Genomic DNA, 16379 nt, shown 5'->3' with positions numbered 1-16379 from the left:
CGGGAAGCGCGAGTACACTGGCGGAGCTATTTTGACAACATTTTAATCATGGAATTTCCGTATCTACCAATCCTAATCACCTCCGCTGTTGAAGGTCCAATGTAGGAAAATTACGTCACTAAAGTCCAGGCTATGCTGAAGGAAATGAAACCAGGGAAAGCCATCTGCCCCGATTATCTTCCAGCAGAGTTTTGTTTCTCTCAATGGGGGGATGCAGCAGTGTGGCTAAAGCAAGCTTTTCAACTATACCATCAAAGTGGGTCAAAAACAAACTGACTGGCGACGGAGTATCCATTCAGAAATAAGGGAAGCCCTGCCGATTTTTCTAATCACGGCCCGATCATACTTCTGAAGCACGCAATGGGAGACTTAGAACAAATCTTCGACAAAAGGATTTGCGATTTAGCCGAACATACAACAAGCCAAGCTGGATTTGTGTAAAATTGTGGCGCAATAGGAGAAACCCGCGCTACCGGGCTGTTGCTTGAGAGACACTGCGAAAAGAATAAGAGTCTTCATCACAAATTTCTGGACCCTGAGAAGGCCTTCCATCGGGTATGTCATGACCTAATCAGTCAGCCTTACACGTACATGGCATTCCAGAGCACCTTGCTGAGAGGGTATAATTGCTCTACAAAGAACAAATGAGTTGTGTTCCTGCTGCCGCAGGAGCGTCTGATGACTTTCGTATAACTATTGGAGTCTATAAAGGCCTCGCCTTAACACCACTGCTGTTCATTCTTGTGATGGACAAAATTACCTCAAACCTGCACAGTCCAATACCATGGACACTTCTCTAAGCAAATGACATCATTTTGGCTGAAGAGAATAAGCTTGATCTTCAGCGTCAAACAGAAGACTGGAACAATCGACTAGCGCAATAAGCCCGCGCGTCAACAAGAACAAGACAATATATTGCATTACATCGTTGCATGTTGACGTTGAAGATATAGCACGAGTAGGGATATTTAAGTATATTGGCTCCACAATCTATGATGATGGCCGACTTACTGATGAAGTCAACTTGAGGATATACAAAGCCTGACTGAAGTGGAGAATGACAACAGGCGAACTTCCGAACTTTGGACGAAGGGCCATCTCTAAAATAAGTTCTAACGAACTGATATCTATCCTATCGTTATCCATCCTGTCGTTTTCTATGGCAACGAATGCTGGCCAGTTCTAGAGGTAGAACGCCAACTAAGAATCATGGATACGAAGTTGCTTAGGTGGAAGGCTGGCATAACTAGACTGGATCACATTTCAAATGATGTTATTAGAAAACGTTTTGGCATTGCACCGATCCAGAAGAAAATTAGGGAAAGGCGTGTGCGCTGGTTTGGGCATGCGTTGCGTGCAGAGGACGATATATTGGGGAAGTCAGATTATACACAGAAAGTCGGTGAAAAGAGGCGCTAGGGACGAACCAGGCATCATAGACTGATAAAGTGCACAACGGCCTGAAAGTTGGAAGGTATGGCCCGAGACTGAACTAACTGGAGTCTATGAATCACAACACCGGACCCTGCCTCCAGGCAAGACTAACACTAAGGAAGCAGAATAACAAGAAGCAGATTGATGAATATTCTGTGATAAAAATGGAATGCAATGGATATTTTACACATCCTAACATTCAAATTAGTTTATTTTATGTTCAAATTTTTTCCCCTAAAGCCTATGTCCGATATCTATAAAAACTTATTTTCACAAAACAGTGTTTGAAACGCTGAACGCTTCTGGATTTCGTGTTTAAGTGACTCCTATAGATGCACTGTAAGGAAAAACCTATAACTCAACAAAATACAAAATTTGGGTATATCTGTGTTAAATAGGAGGGACAGTTTGAAAATCCGGTGAAATTCTATGAGCGCCAACAAGAGGGGAGTCCGTCAGTGTATTCTAGCCTGAATAGAATTTCGCAATTCATATTTCTGCTTACATACGTCATAGACAGCAGATCAGTTTGTTATTTTCGCTCCGATCACGTCTATAAATATGAAGACCATGGAGGAGTGGCACAAAGTGGTCAGCTCAGGGCCATGTGACACTCGACGCTCTAAAGCTGGAAGGAAACCGCATATCTAAGTGGTTAGTTCAGGACCATGTGTCTCTACCCAAACGGAAGTAAGCCTCATCACTAATTATTTATATCAGGACGATGTGTCTCTCCACAAATGGAAGGTAATCTCATCACTAATTCGTAACCTCAGAAATGCGTGTATCTCTACAAGTCAGCAATTAGGAAATTTTATGAATCTTAAAACCTTTTCTTATCTTCTTCAATACCAAAATGGCATGGCAAATATTTTAGACATTTTAAAGGAAGTCATTGAAGTTGCGGCATGATATTTGTAGACTGCTGAAATGAGAGTGAGGAAAAAATAGCGCCTGAGGTGAGATGTACAACAAAGTGGTAAGTAGAAGATAAGATCCTGTCGACAAAATCCTTCAGAAGCATCTAAAATCTATGATGTAAAATGGACTAAGCTACGTAGACAATGGACTGTCCTCTGACATATATGCCAAGAAAAAAGAAGACACATAAAATGCATGTCGCTTTGCTGGTCCGAGAGTGCCTCTGCACAAAATATGTTTAGAAATTAGAAAGCTAATTTAGACTCCATCAAAAATTAGAAATATGCATTTTGTGTGTGAAAAGCATTCATAAGCAACATTTTTACTGGTGATCATAATACAAAATCGTCCTCTAACGCGGCCTATTGTGTCCTGTTAAACATGAATTAAAAAGAAACAAAGTGTGTGAGCTGGTACTGGGTAGTTCTGAGGACTGACATGAATATTTCTTGCCACTTGTTGTGAATGTACAAGAGGAACAAATCAATGTGTCGCATAACAGCCGAGTGGACACTAACCACCCATAAAATCAAATAAACCTTTCAGAATTCTTAGTTTCCATCACAAATCTGGTCTGAAGTCAAACCTTAGGCTACGACTAGCCATTGCAGGACGTCCCGATACAGGGGCTCGGGTAAGAGCACCAATCCGAAACTATACAATCATTTCCCAGGGAGTATCAAAGATCATTTCACACAGTAACCAATAAAGGTGTGACAGCTAGAAATTAATTAACAATGTCACAACTACAGTTCAAAAACACTACAGTGACAATAATTGTTTTACAACAGGATATACACTTGTGCTACTTTGTAAGAACATTATATCACTACGTCATTTACCTATTATTAATATTATTATTATTATTATTATTATTATTATTATTATTATTATTATTATTATTATTATTATTATTATTATTATTATTAGCATAGGGCAACACATTAGATACATATGTACAAGTATATAATATTTACAAATATACACAGACAAGAATCATGTTTTATAGCAGTTCTGTCCAGTTGGGTGATCCACTGTATGGCTTCCTCTGTTGGTTCCAAAAAGTCACTCGGGCTACCTGTGTAGGAACGTCGTGTACATTCACTTACAATATGGGATCATCTGCCGAGATGCGCCACAGTCGCACTCTGGTGATGAGATATATTTCCACGTATGAAGAGCATCCCTGCATCGTCCATGATTTGTTCTCTCCCGATTCAGAGTGGTCCAAATCTTACGCGGTAGATGATGTTCACCAGGAAGATGTTCACCAGAAAAGATGTTATGTAAGGAACTGTCTGTAGCAACTTTCCAGCGACTTCTCCATTCTTCTAAAGGGTGAAAATTCCCATCAGCCAATGTGACAGCATCATGCAAAGATGGATGTCGTGACTTGAACTTCGTTATCTTGAGAACAGGAATATCATCCAGTTGAGGGTTCATTTCTATCTTCTTGAACTGTCGAATGGGAGCATTTGATCTTCTTAAATCAGGCGGCATTATGCCTGAGAGAATTGGGAGCCAATAAAGGGGTGTGGACTGGACAGTACCAGATATTAACCGCATGCTAGTATTCAGTTGAGTATCAATGAGTCTTGTATAAGGGCTATCCAGCCAAATTGGTGCACAGAACTCAGCACACGAGAAAAGACGTCCCAATGCAGAAGATCAAAAAGTCTTTGCTGATGAACCCCAACTTCAGCCATACAATTTCTGAAGGATAATATTACGTGTTTTGAGCTTTTTGGACAGATTCATAAGATGTTGTTTGTAAGATAGTGTGCGATCAAGTGTAATCCCCAAATATTTTATTTGGGATAGCTGCTGTGCCGAAGTTCATGATGACAGTTAAAGTCGCTGATGTGTGTGGAGTTATGTTACCCGCCGAAAACGCTTCCCCTGCGAGCATGTCAACTGCGAGCAGCGGGGAAGTGAGACGTCACATCTGGAGAACTTGGTCAAGGTTGTATTACGTCAGACGACGGAATGTTCTATTCTTTTCCAGCATTAATGCCTTCTAAACGAATTAAGATATGAAGAAATGAACTACATCATCGCGTAGCCTAATTTTTTACAATCATGATTCCTAAGTTTCAAAGAGATCTGTTGAAAATTACGGAAGATATTGGCCATTACAATTTCTTCGGGATACCGAATAAATAGGCAGGCATTTCGCTTGTCAAGGCAGTTCACCTTGTACCACAGCCGAGATCGCATCACCCCTCGAAACAAACTTTTACGGTTACAGAGGGGGAAGATAAGTATAAATGGCGCCCCAGACGTATAGGGGCCGATCTGAATAGCATATTAGGGCGCATAAGAATAAATGACAATAAGGTGTGATAGGAATCACTCTGAATCTAGAGTGAACAAGTATAAAATCAATCAGCATAAAAGACATTTAGATGATGCTCAGACTTTCAGAACTTGACCTGAATAAGTGTACAAATAGATCTTATAATTATTCTAAACTGAAGTACAGGAATTTTCATATTCAGGTCGTACTAATTTAAGTGCAGTGATAGAAATATCAACATCGATCGTGTGCTATTTAATCAGAGTAATCTCGAATCAACAGACTAATTCTGAACTTAGTTGAATTCATTTAAAAATAATACTTGGTAACTACCACACATATTTCTTTCAAAGTGCTACAATTGGACTATTTTGATTTTTGATGTTGTATGTGAAATATTTGCCAGTGTCTAAGTGATTATTTTACAAACTGTCTACCATTGAACATTAATGGTGATATTTGCTAGTTTTCAAAGTGCTTGATTATTACTTGTATATGGTATTTTGGTCAATTATAATATTATCAAAATGGAAAACATATTAGCAGCCATTGAAGCTCTAAAAATTAGCCTAAGTGAAGAAATAACAGAATCTAACACCAGTTGAGGACGACGTATTCAGGAATCCAACACTAACATGGAAGGTCACATTAATGAGGCAAACGCGGCTACTAATCAACTCGGCGTTAACTTGGAAGCACGTATCATCGAGTCCAATACCGATTTTGAAACTCGCATTACTCAGATGGCAGAAAATATAGATCGTAATTTTTCTGAGATAAATATGAACCTTGAACGTAGATTCGCCAAGGCTTGTTCAGAGATCGAAAAAAGAATCTCTGAGACCAATGCTAAAACTAATTCTCAATTTACCGAGATTACTGAACGCCTTACTCGTGATTTAGACGCAGCAAAAGATGACATAAGGAAACAAGTTGTTGCGGATTTAAAGACTGCTTTTCCTACGTCGCAACAATGAACTGATCAAGTAGGGAGTTTAAAAGCAGAATTCCAAGAATCACATTCGCATCTTTCGCAAGCACAAGCTAAGATCACGTCAATACAGGATAATATTCGTTAGTCTTTTCTAAGAGTGGTATGCACAAGTTAACTAGTGAAGTAGACTTGCTAAAAACTAAACAAGAAGAGACTGACAAACATGTTAAAATCCAACTGAATAACGCACGTACAAATAGGGCCTGCATAAGTCGCGACGTTGCCGAAGTCAACAAGAACCTCGAAAAAGAAGCTAAGAACGTAGAAACTTCCATTAGTGGTCAGGTCAAAATCATTAAATTAGATCTGCAAGGTAAAATTGAGAAACTCAGTGATAAAGTTCCCCAAATGGAAAAGGACGGGGCAGTATCAAGTGTTCTAGATACTAGCGGGAACACTTCTCACATTTCTCAAATTATACGAATGTCGGATGACAAACCTGCGAAGTTCTCCGGAAAGGAAGCATATACCGCGAAGGAATTTCTTCTTAATCTTGATGAATATTTTTAGAGAGTCAAGTGAGATCTGGTTGTAAATTAAGAATAGCTTCCCGATTTCTAGAAGTAAGAGCGCTAACATGGTACTCAGCGTTCAAGATTAATATTAAAACTTACGATGACTTTTAAAAAGCACTACTGAAAAGGTTTTGGAACTCAGAAATTCAACACTTAATTAAGTTGCAATTATATTCAAGAAAGTACAACACAACAATTAATTCCTCAGGTTATTCAGATTTTTTACTCTCGCAATTAAAAAAGATGGAATTTTTGATCCACCTCTACCCGAACATGAATTAATTCAGGTAGTGACACTTCAGTTTCCTGCCCATGTTCAAGAGATTCTCATAGCAGCTAATGTCCAAGATTTAGAGCAGCTTGACGACGTTCTTAGGAGGTTGGAAACCGCTCACACACAGAATCTCATTAAGACTAACAAACCGACAAATGTCACGAATAATCACGTGGAAATAAGGTCACAACAGAAACCGAATCCCGAACCGCGCGTGGAAACGGAACAGAGAAGAGATACACCCTCTCTCTTCCGTACATTTCGAAGACGCTCATATGATGATAAAACACCTTATGAGCGTAATCAAAATTGGAAGAAGCCCACTGAATCGGCTGACGAGACCGAGGTACACAGAGGGTCGAACTCTCGAAAATATGCACGGACACACGTTAATACATCCAACTTATGAATCAGTACGAAGGATTACCAGGCGCCGCTTCATTGGAATATCGGGAGAATGTTGGTAGACGGAATGAGATGTCCGAGCCAAGTACTGAATTAAAGGGCGTGATAAAAAAAAAATAATTTTCCCAGCAATAAGATTGCCTGAAAACCAATATGAAGAATTAGTTTCTTGCACCACAAACATTAACTATTGTCACCTAGATGATAGTGAATTATTGTACGAAGATCCAACTATTGCCAACACCAGGATACAACGTAGTCTCCCATTCATTAACATTAAGCTAGGCCATGTCATAACATCTGCCTTGGTCGACTCCGGAGCTCAAGCCTCATTAGTTTCAGACAGATTAATTGATGAATTAAAAAAGAGAGAGGAGATACTCTTAATGCCAGTCGCCCAACTTAAAGATAAGGGGATTGTACCTGACAAATTCATCAAATGTAAGACACAGGCATTCTTGACAATTAAAATCGAAGGTGTCTACTTTGAACACGTATTCTTGGTAATTACACCAATGAAGTTTAACATTATTATAGGGTCTAATTTTCTGGTCAAGCATGGCGGTGTTATCGACTATCCTGCCAGTACCTTAAAATTTTCAAAGTGAAGCTATGAAGTGCCAGGGTCTGAATGCCCCTATAGTTGATTCCGAAGGCAATAAGAGCGATGACCGGGCGAGTTGGCCGTGCGCGTAGAGGCGCGCGGCGGTGAGCTTGCATCCGGGAGATAGTAGGTTCGAATTCCACTATCGGCAGCCCTGAAGATGGTTTTCCGTGGTTTCCCATTTTCACACCAGGCAAATGCTGGGGCTGTACCTTAATTAAGGCCACGGCCGCTTCCTTCCAACTCCTAGGCCTTTCCTATCCTATCGTCGCCATAAGACCTATGTGTGTCGGTGCGACGTAAAGCCCCTAACAAAAAAATAAAAAATAAGAGCGATGCTCCGCCTGTCGAGGAAGAGGGTAGACCCGATGAAGTGGGACCAGTCGAGGGCCAATAAATGCCCATCATTGAGGATGATTTCGACTTGGGTAGTAATGACTTCATATTTTTCAACAGTGTAACTGAAAGCCCAGAGTTCAGTTCTCAGGTGGCAGAGGCGACACAAAAATTGTTCGAGGAATACTCAGACGTGTTCAATGATAATCCTGGTGTGATTGAGAATTTTCAATATTGTCTGAATGTCAGGGATACTTCATTACGTACGACCTTACAGGATTACAGCAGTCTTTGATAATGGGGCTTATGAAGTGAAACCAGGAAGGAATTTACAACTCCGCCAATTTGAAGAAATACTATCATCGGGAACACTAGAGAAGAAAAGAAAACCCTGATCAGATTTTCTTTTTTATGGAGAGAGGGGAATATATACCCTAACACGGTTCTCAGTTAAAGTCCCCGATGTGTGTGGAGTTATGTTACCCGCCGAACACGCTTCCCCTGCGAGCATGTCAGCAGCGAGCAGCGGGGAAGTGGGACGGCACAGCTGGAGAACTCGGACAAGGCTGTATTACGTCAGACGACGGAGTGTTCTATTCTTTTCCATTATTAATGTCTTCTAAACGAATTAAGATATGAAGAAATGAACTGCATCATCGTGTAGCCTAATTTTTTACAATCATGACTGCCAAGATTCAAAGAGATCTGTAGAAAATTACGGAAGATATTACCCATTAAATTTCTTGGGGATACCGAAAAATAGGCAGGCATTTCGCTTGTCAAAGCAGTTCACCTTGTACCACAGCCGAGATCGGACGGCCGGTGTTTGGGTATTCTGTGGTCACAATGAAAGTCGTCAGTTATCATTTACGACAACAGTGTAACTGAAACTTACATGTTCTCACCAATACGATGTTATGCTAATATAATATGATGTACGTACATGAATGAGAGTGATTAACTTTACATTGAATACCGAAAGTGTTGAAACGTGATCGTCAGTGAGACGACAAACTGTCCAAGATTTTCCATTTGATCTTGACAAATGATAAACTGTGCTAGTAGTGCAATATAATCCAATATTTTCAGACTGTTCAGTTTATTGAATTTACGGTAGTGAAGCATCACAGTGCATAGTTGTTATACCAAAACTGTTAGAACATTTTTTCAAACTGTACGTCACGTTACGAACAACTGATATAACTTATCATATTTAACATTGTCGTCGAACATTGATTCTTTATTACAAGTGCCCAGATTCCTAAGTGAGCATAAACTCAGTACTATAATTAAAAGATCTGGTGCATTTAACATTCATTAGTAAGACTTGTGTCGAACCCAGGACGGTTCCAGGAAAGACAGTGTTTTCTTTTTCCAATTTTTGATAGTGAAAGGGACTAAATTCGCGGAACTTATTCCTTTCATTTAATGTTGTGTGAAATGTTAACGGGATATCTTGTTTTCTACATCGTTATTCGAGCAATATTCTCACACTTAACTTAAACAAGGTGACTTTTGTTTTACGTGGTTAATACGTCACAAGTTTAATTTTGAGTTCAATTTTGACTGTGTTCTTCTAACTAATCAGTGCAATCCCACTGTGAAGACAATTGAGTGCAGCTTGTGACTTGTTAAAGATCGCTACTAAGCATTATCTCATTTGTACAGACCAGTTGCTTTGAATCCATGTCATATCCCAGTGTCACATTACAGCCAGGACTACGAGTGCTCCTAGACTATTCAGACCTCCGAGACATTCGAGACTTTCCAGATATTCGAGACCGGCTCGGAAGACGGTGGCACCATGAGCAAAATTTGCAACCCCGCAACGTATCAGGACCAGTTCAACCCAAGGAGAAGTACTCGTTGTAACTGTTGTGCTGAGGTGATGTAAATTTCTGATTTTATTTCATGAATAAACAATTTTTTAATTAGTGTGCCATTATACTTATCTTGCTTCCCTCTCCTCTGTATCAAGTCAGATAAGGACCGGTCACTCCTGTGCCGAGTCTTGTGTTCAGTTAGCCATCGAAACAAACTTTTACGGTTACAGTTCGTGAAGTTAAGTGCCAGCTTGGCGATTATTCAGGTGAAAACATGACACTTCTGTTTTGTTAGGGTTAGGATTCAGTTACCATTTCTTGAAGTACGTTTCGAGTGAAATCAAGTCTCCTTGTAGCACTTCTTCTGACACACTAAGGTCTCGATGTTGAGTAGCTAGTGTCATGTCATCACCATAACAAAATTTTCATGATGATGTTTCCGGGAGATCAGAGATATACAAAATGAACAGTAGGGGAGACAGTACCGATCCATGAGGTAATCCATTTTTGATCTTCCTTTCTCTACTCATACTATTTCCCATACACACTCGAAATCTTCTGTCATTGAGCATACTGCTTATGACCTGCACGATGGACCTACAGGGTACAATGCGGAGAAGCTTGTAAATTAATCCTTCCCTCCAGACTGCGTCAAATGCTGCTGTAAGATCAATGAATGCAGCTGAGGTCTTGAGTTGTTTCTGGATACCTGCTTCCATGTGGAATGTCAGTGAAAGCACTTGATCGCAGCAGCTGCGGTTGGGCCTGAATCCGGCTTGATCAACTGGATTATGCTGGAAAATAGTTGCGCAGATTCCGTTGTAGATTAGCCTCTCTAAAAGAAGGGCGATTGGTCTACAACTGCTTGGGTCATTGGCAGGCTTCCCTGATTCCAAGACGGAAATTCCTTTCGTTCGTTTGAATTCTGCCGGGAGTTGGCTGTTCTGTAGAAGATCGGTAAAAAAACTTGCCAGCCAACTTCCTGCATTGTTCCCTAAATGAATGCGAAATTCTGGATGAATGTTATCAAAATCTGGAGCTGTACTTGGTTTAACGTCCTTGAGATCAGCATTGATGTCTTGCGCCGTAAGCGGTTGTGAATACCTTGACGTGCGTGGTGTTCTTGATATCAGAGTTTGGAGCTGGCGCCGTATGTATTTGGTTTCTTACCTGATGGAGTTTGGGAAGTTGTGACGATGTGAGATGCTACTTCATCCGGAATAACTCCAGGCTCTTGCTTCACAAAAGGTGTCTTTCCTCCAAGTTTTCTGAGGAGACCCTAAGCTCTTCTACTGGAATGAGTTAAGTCGATATTCTCTACTGTTTCAATTCACCGTTCTCTCCTGGTAGTATCCATGCTGGAAGGAAGTTCATCAGCTATGTCTTCATCACCAGTTTGCAGATATTCGTTATAGAGCGCATTAGTCTCAACATTCCAACCGGGGATGTATTCTTTTTTATGGCCTCCAGGCATACTCTTCTTAGCCGCCATCATAACTGCACCTACGAAACGCTTGTAACTGTTGTGCTTGGGAGCAATCAACCGAACGCATTCATCCCGTTCAGTGGTGAATGATGACCAATTTTATTTTCTAAAGTTCCACCGAGCATGTGGTATTGTACGTACAACTGGAATTTTGATGCCAATATCCACTATAATGGGACGATGTTGACTGTGGGGAAAGTGTATTACCACTTTACGACTGGTTTGTAAGGGCTGTCCTCCCTCATTGCAGCTAACAAAACACAGGTCAGGAATGAAATTCCTATTCCATGCAGCTGACTGGAAAGTACCAAGATCTTTTGGGTCAAAAATCAGATGGAGATTGTTCATCCCTGTCCATTCTACGAGTTTCGTTCCACATTCACTGTTATTCGAGTACTTCCATAGTTCGTGATGGCTGTTGAAGTCGCCTATATAAACTGCAGGGTGTTGAGCATTAGGTAGTACTGTACTTGGCCACTGTGCGTTTGGGGGTTTATAAATGTTAAAAATAGTAACATCTGTCACTACACAGCAACACAATGGATGTCTTCGTCTTCGTTTTGAAAGAGCAGTGAGGCATCTTGGACATTATTACGAACATAAGTAGCTATACCATGTGCACTGTGATATGTTGCACAAAGAGCTGTGAAACCATTAATGCGGCCCCTTTTCCGAAACTCTTCTTCATTGGCTGTATGGGTTTCCTGTATAGCCACAACATCTATATTATTATCCAGGATAACCTTGGATAGGGAGTCACATTTTGCTTTCCTGTTGCTTTCTACATTAAGCTGGAAGACATGGATGAAAAGTCCAATGTTTTTTGTCTGGTAGCTATGAGAAAAGCGATTTCCATGAAATAACTTTGTCATTGTTGGGCCATCTTTAAAAAGGCAGGTCCAGCAGCCACAGTTATTGCTTTCTTAGCAGCACCCGGGGGTCACGTGTAGGGCACTTTGAGGTTAAACCTACGGACGTGAAGCAATAATGTACCCCATATTTATCTAATTTTATGAGGTAATAAATTCACTTACTTAAAGAATTCTGAATTCTTTAGGCAAGCTGCGCAAATTTAAAACTACACTTGTAGCTGTCCATTTTATTTCCTTATACTAATTGTGTAAGTATGTTTGCAATCAACACACAAAAAGCACCCGACTGACAACGAAGACTAAAATGAATCAACAAGTGTGACCACAACACTGGAACGAACATAAATTCAATACCACATATTTTGCGCTTACAACAATGCACAAATTTATTTGAAAACTATGATATCAAAGATGTAGCATTACTGACCTGAACGTTTCATTTCTACAACACATTATCTGCTTTGGCATCCACAAATGGAGAAATCTGACATAACACACAAGAGACCAGAAATGATCATAAAAAAAGGAATCTAACGAAATAGTTTAAAATGACATTCTTTGAGTTATAACATTATTGAACTCAGCCATCATTATATTGATTAATGAAACTGATTATGTTAGTTCGAAATATTATAATGTACATAAAACTTAACAATTTTGAATTTGTAGATTTCATTTATAACCTACAAACGTCACTTTTTCTGTGTGTCACTGTTGGTGTGAACGTACAAAAACTTACTCAGAATATCTGGAGGCAATAGTTTCAGATGGCATTTCAGACGATAAGAATAAGATGAATAAATGATGCAGAGACAGTGAAAGATAGAACACTCTCTTCATAGTTGCTTAAAGGTATTGTAAACAAATACACTTCAAAATATCTAGCTTTACCAGAGATTCTTTTTGTAGATATATATTCAATAAAACTACATGATGGTACATTAAATATGATCTTAAAGTTATTGAATATTTAAGATGATTTTAACCAATAGAATTTTAAGATATTTGTTTTTAAATGAAACCTTGTAAAGAAAGGATTCAATTGACGAAAATGGCCAGTTTTTGGAGATAAACCAACCAACACTGAACACAACTGTGAATAGGTACAACATATTCTATATTATATAGGATTTGTAGTGTACTTACTTTGTTTCTTCTTTGATGTACGGCAACAGCTGATCATCGGTATGTTCTTCTATGAATATTTCCTCCTTAGTATCTTCGGAAGGCTATAAGTAAGAAATAAGAAAAGTAGAGTAAAGAAGTAAAGGAAAACAAATATATAGGCCTAAACAAGAAACAGCTGAGAAAATAAATTTCACAGTGGCACAATAAAGATTAAAATTAATATACCTCTCATTTTAAAAATATAAGAATGGAAAGGAACAATCAATTCAAAATCAATGTAAATACAAGACAGGAGTCTACCTTGGTGGCAAATGGTACACAAAAATACATTATTATCAAGCACTAAATTTTAAAAGAACAGAGAAGACAACTTCACAAAATACAGTATTATAAAATTTACACTTTCTTTTCTATTAAGCATGTATATAATTTACAAAATTTTACTCATAATACATTCTGTATTACAAACATAATCAACACATGTACTACTTGTTCAACTACTTCAAATAACAGTAGTACAACTTCTATTAGATCAAAATTTGCATTGCATTTATTTATTTTATTCTTTACCCTTTTTGGAACCTAACTTGAATAATGACCTGCTGCGTTTTAACCCGGTCCCTTTTGTCACTGCTCTTCAGACAAATGATAAGAGAGATAAGAACATGAAGAGGAATACTGTGTAAGATATCAGTAGACAAGGTAGCATAGAAAAGGAGGATCATTTGCAAATATGTAAATTTAAAATTACCTACATATTTGTGAATATTCACCAGAGTATGTGTACACATACAGGTGTGGGTGGAGGCACTTCTGTGTATGTGTACATGTACAATTTAAGGAAAATAAATAATAATAATAATAAACACTAGAGCCTCCGTGGCTCAGGCGGCAGCACGCTGGCCTCTCACCGCTGGGTTCCGTGGTTCAAATCCCGGTCACTCCATGTGAGATTTGTGCTGGACAAAGCGGAGGCGGGACAGGTTTTTCTCCGGGTACTCCGGTTTTCCCTGTCATATTTCATTCCAGCAACACACTCCAATATCATTTCATTTCATCTGTCATTCATTAATCATCGCCCCAGAGGAGTGCGACAGGCTTCGGCAGCCGGCACGATTCCAACCCTCGCCGCTAGATAGGGGCTTCATTCATTCCATCCCTGACCCGGTCGAATGACTGGAAACAGGCTGTGGATTTTCAAATAATAATAAACACTATCTCCAAATCACTACCCAATAACATTCCTTGCTTGTGTCTCTCTTTCTGTTGATCCCTAATTCCACAATGCCTAGCTATTTTCTTCATCCTTTTATGTTCACATTCCCCTGTTCCCATCCTTCTATACCGACTTGACCTGTAACTTCTTTGTTCATTTCCATGTTCCTATACACTTTCTTTCCGAAAACACTTCACTGTAATATCAAATAATCCCACATTATTCCCACTACTTTCCCAACAAGTGGACAATGCTTAAATCATAAGCATAGAAATATCCATCATTCCTCTCTTTACATCACATTAAGACCAAAAATATAAATCAATCAATGTCCCAATCAATGAATGAATCAAACAACAGCATTTAGGGCTATTGGTTGTTATATAGAGAAAGATTGTGGAAATATATGAAACAACTCCCATGGTAAATTATTTCAATCACTAAATCGTCTTCCTATAAGTGAACATTTGCCAAAATTTGTCCCCGTGAATTCCAACTTATCTTCATGTTGTGAACTTTCCTACACTTAAAGAACATGACTTAAATGTATTCATCAACTAATGTCATTCCAAGCCATCTCTCCAATGACATCTCAGAATATATTGCTTAATCGAACAGCTTGTCTCCTTTCTCCAAGTCTTCCCAGCTGAAACTTTGCAACTTCTCTGTAACACAACTCTTTTGCTAGAAATCACCCACAAGAAATGGAACTATTTCTGTGGATTATTTCCTGTTCTCCACTTAAGTAACATACTGCTGATGGTCTCATACTCTCATTGTGGTTTTGCTGGAGATTTATATGCCCTCTCCTTTACAACCCCTAAATAACCTCATGAACATATTAAGAGACCTGTAAATTTTATTTTCAATATGTTTATATGATTACCACAATGAAGATATATACTTATTATGAATAACTAGGTACTTACAGAGGTCCCCATGAATAACTTTCACCCCATCAACACAATAATTAAACCAGAGTGGTCTCTTTCTATTTGTGAAACACATAACCTGACTTTTCACCCCGTTTACCAATATAGCATTGCCCGATGTCCTTCTTAAATTATTGTCAAGGTCCTTCTTGCAGTTACTCACAATCCTGAAACTTATTTATTACAAAGAGCCTGATCACTCTTTTCAGTTCATTATTGATATTGTTTATATATATCAGAAAATAAAGGTCTCATAATACTGCCCTGTGGAACCCAATCCCATAATTGTTATAGGATCAAATAAAGCTTAATCTACTCTAATGCTCTGAGTTCTATTTTTTAGAAATACACCAAACGAGGCCACATTTTAATGGTAAAACGTATATTTCTATCTTTATGTAAATTATTGACCTTTATAGCCTTTGGTGGTAAAGTTACCACTTGGGATATCCCTGACCACACTATTGTATTTTTTCATACAGTGGCTACAGTGAGAACCACAATGTAATTTCATTATTCATATGGTTTTGTGCCATTTTTGTTAGTGAACATGTTCTGTTGATTATCGTCTATATCTGCATATTGTTGCTGTATGGAAGTAAATAATGTGACCTATTATTAATACTGCGCGTTCTGTAAGTTACATACATTATTGATACTATTCACGAGATCAGTTGATATTTCTTAAGAGTGATTCTTGAGAACGGTCAAATTTTGAGGTTATGGGGAGACGAAAGGACCTTTCGCCAAGAAAGGCATTATCAGAGACCTACTTGTTGAGAAACGTTATTCACAGCAAGATATAGATTCTAGATTGCATCCATCACAGCAATCTGTAAGTAGTTTAAAATGTGAAGATAAGGGGAAGACAAATTGTCAACAACGTGTTGGAAAATGTGGGCGAAAGAAGAAACTAACCCCAAGGAGGAAGCAAAACTGATTAATTTGCCAGTAAACAACCTCAAGGTTACTAGTTTGTATTTAAGTAAGAAATTAGAAGAGTATGGGTCATTTGTACCAGCCAGAACTGTGAGACGAGAGCTGTTTAATGCTACAATGAGAGCAAGACAACCTCAAAGAAAAGCGAAGATTACTCCTACTATGACTGCCAAGAGGAACCAGTGGGCCAAGACTCTCCAGAGT

The sequence above is a fragment of the Anabrus simplex genome, chromosome X (assembly GCF_040414725.1).
Source record: "Anabrus simplex isolate iqAnaSimp1 chromosome X, ASM4041472v1, whole genome shotgun sequence".
In the NCBI taxonomy this organism is placed as follows: domain Eukaryota; kingdom Metazoa; phylum Arthropoda; class Insecta; order Orthoptera; family Tettigoniidae; genus Anabrus; species Anabrus simplex.
Note: the sequence above shows the minus strand (reverse complement) of the source record.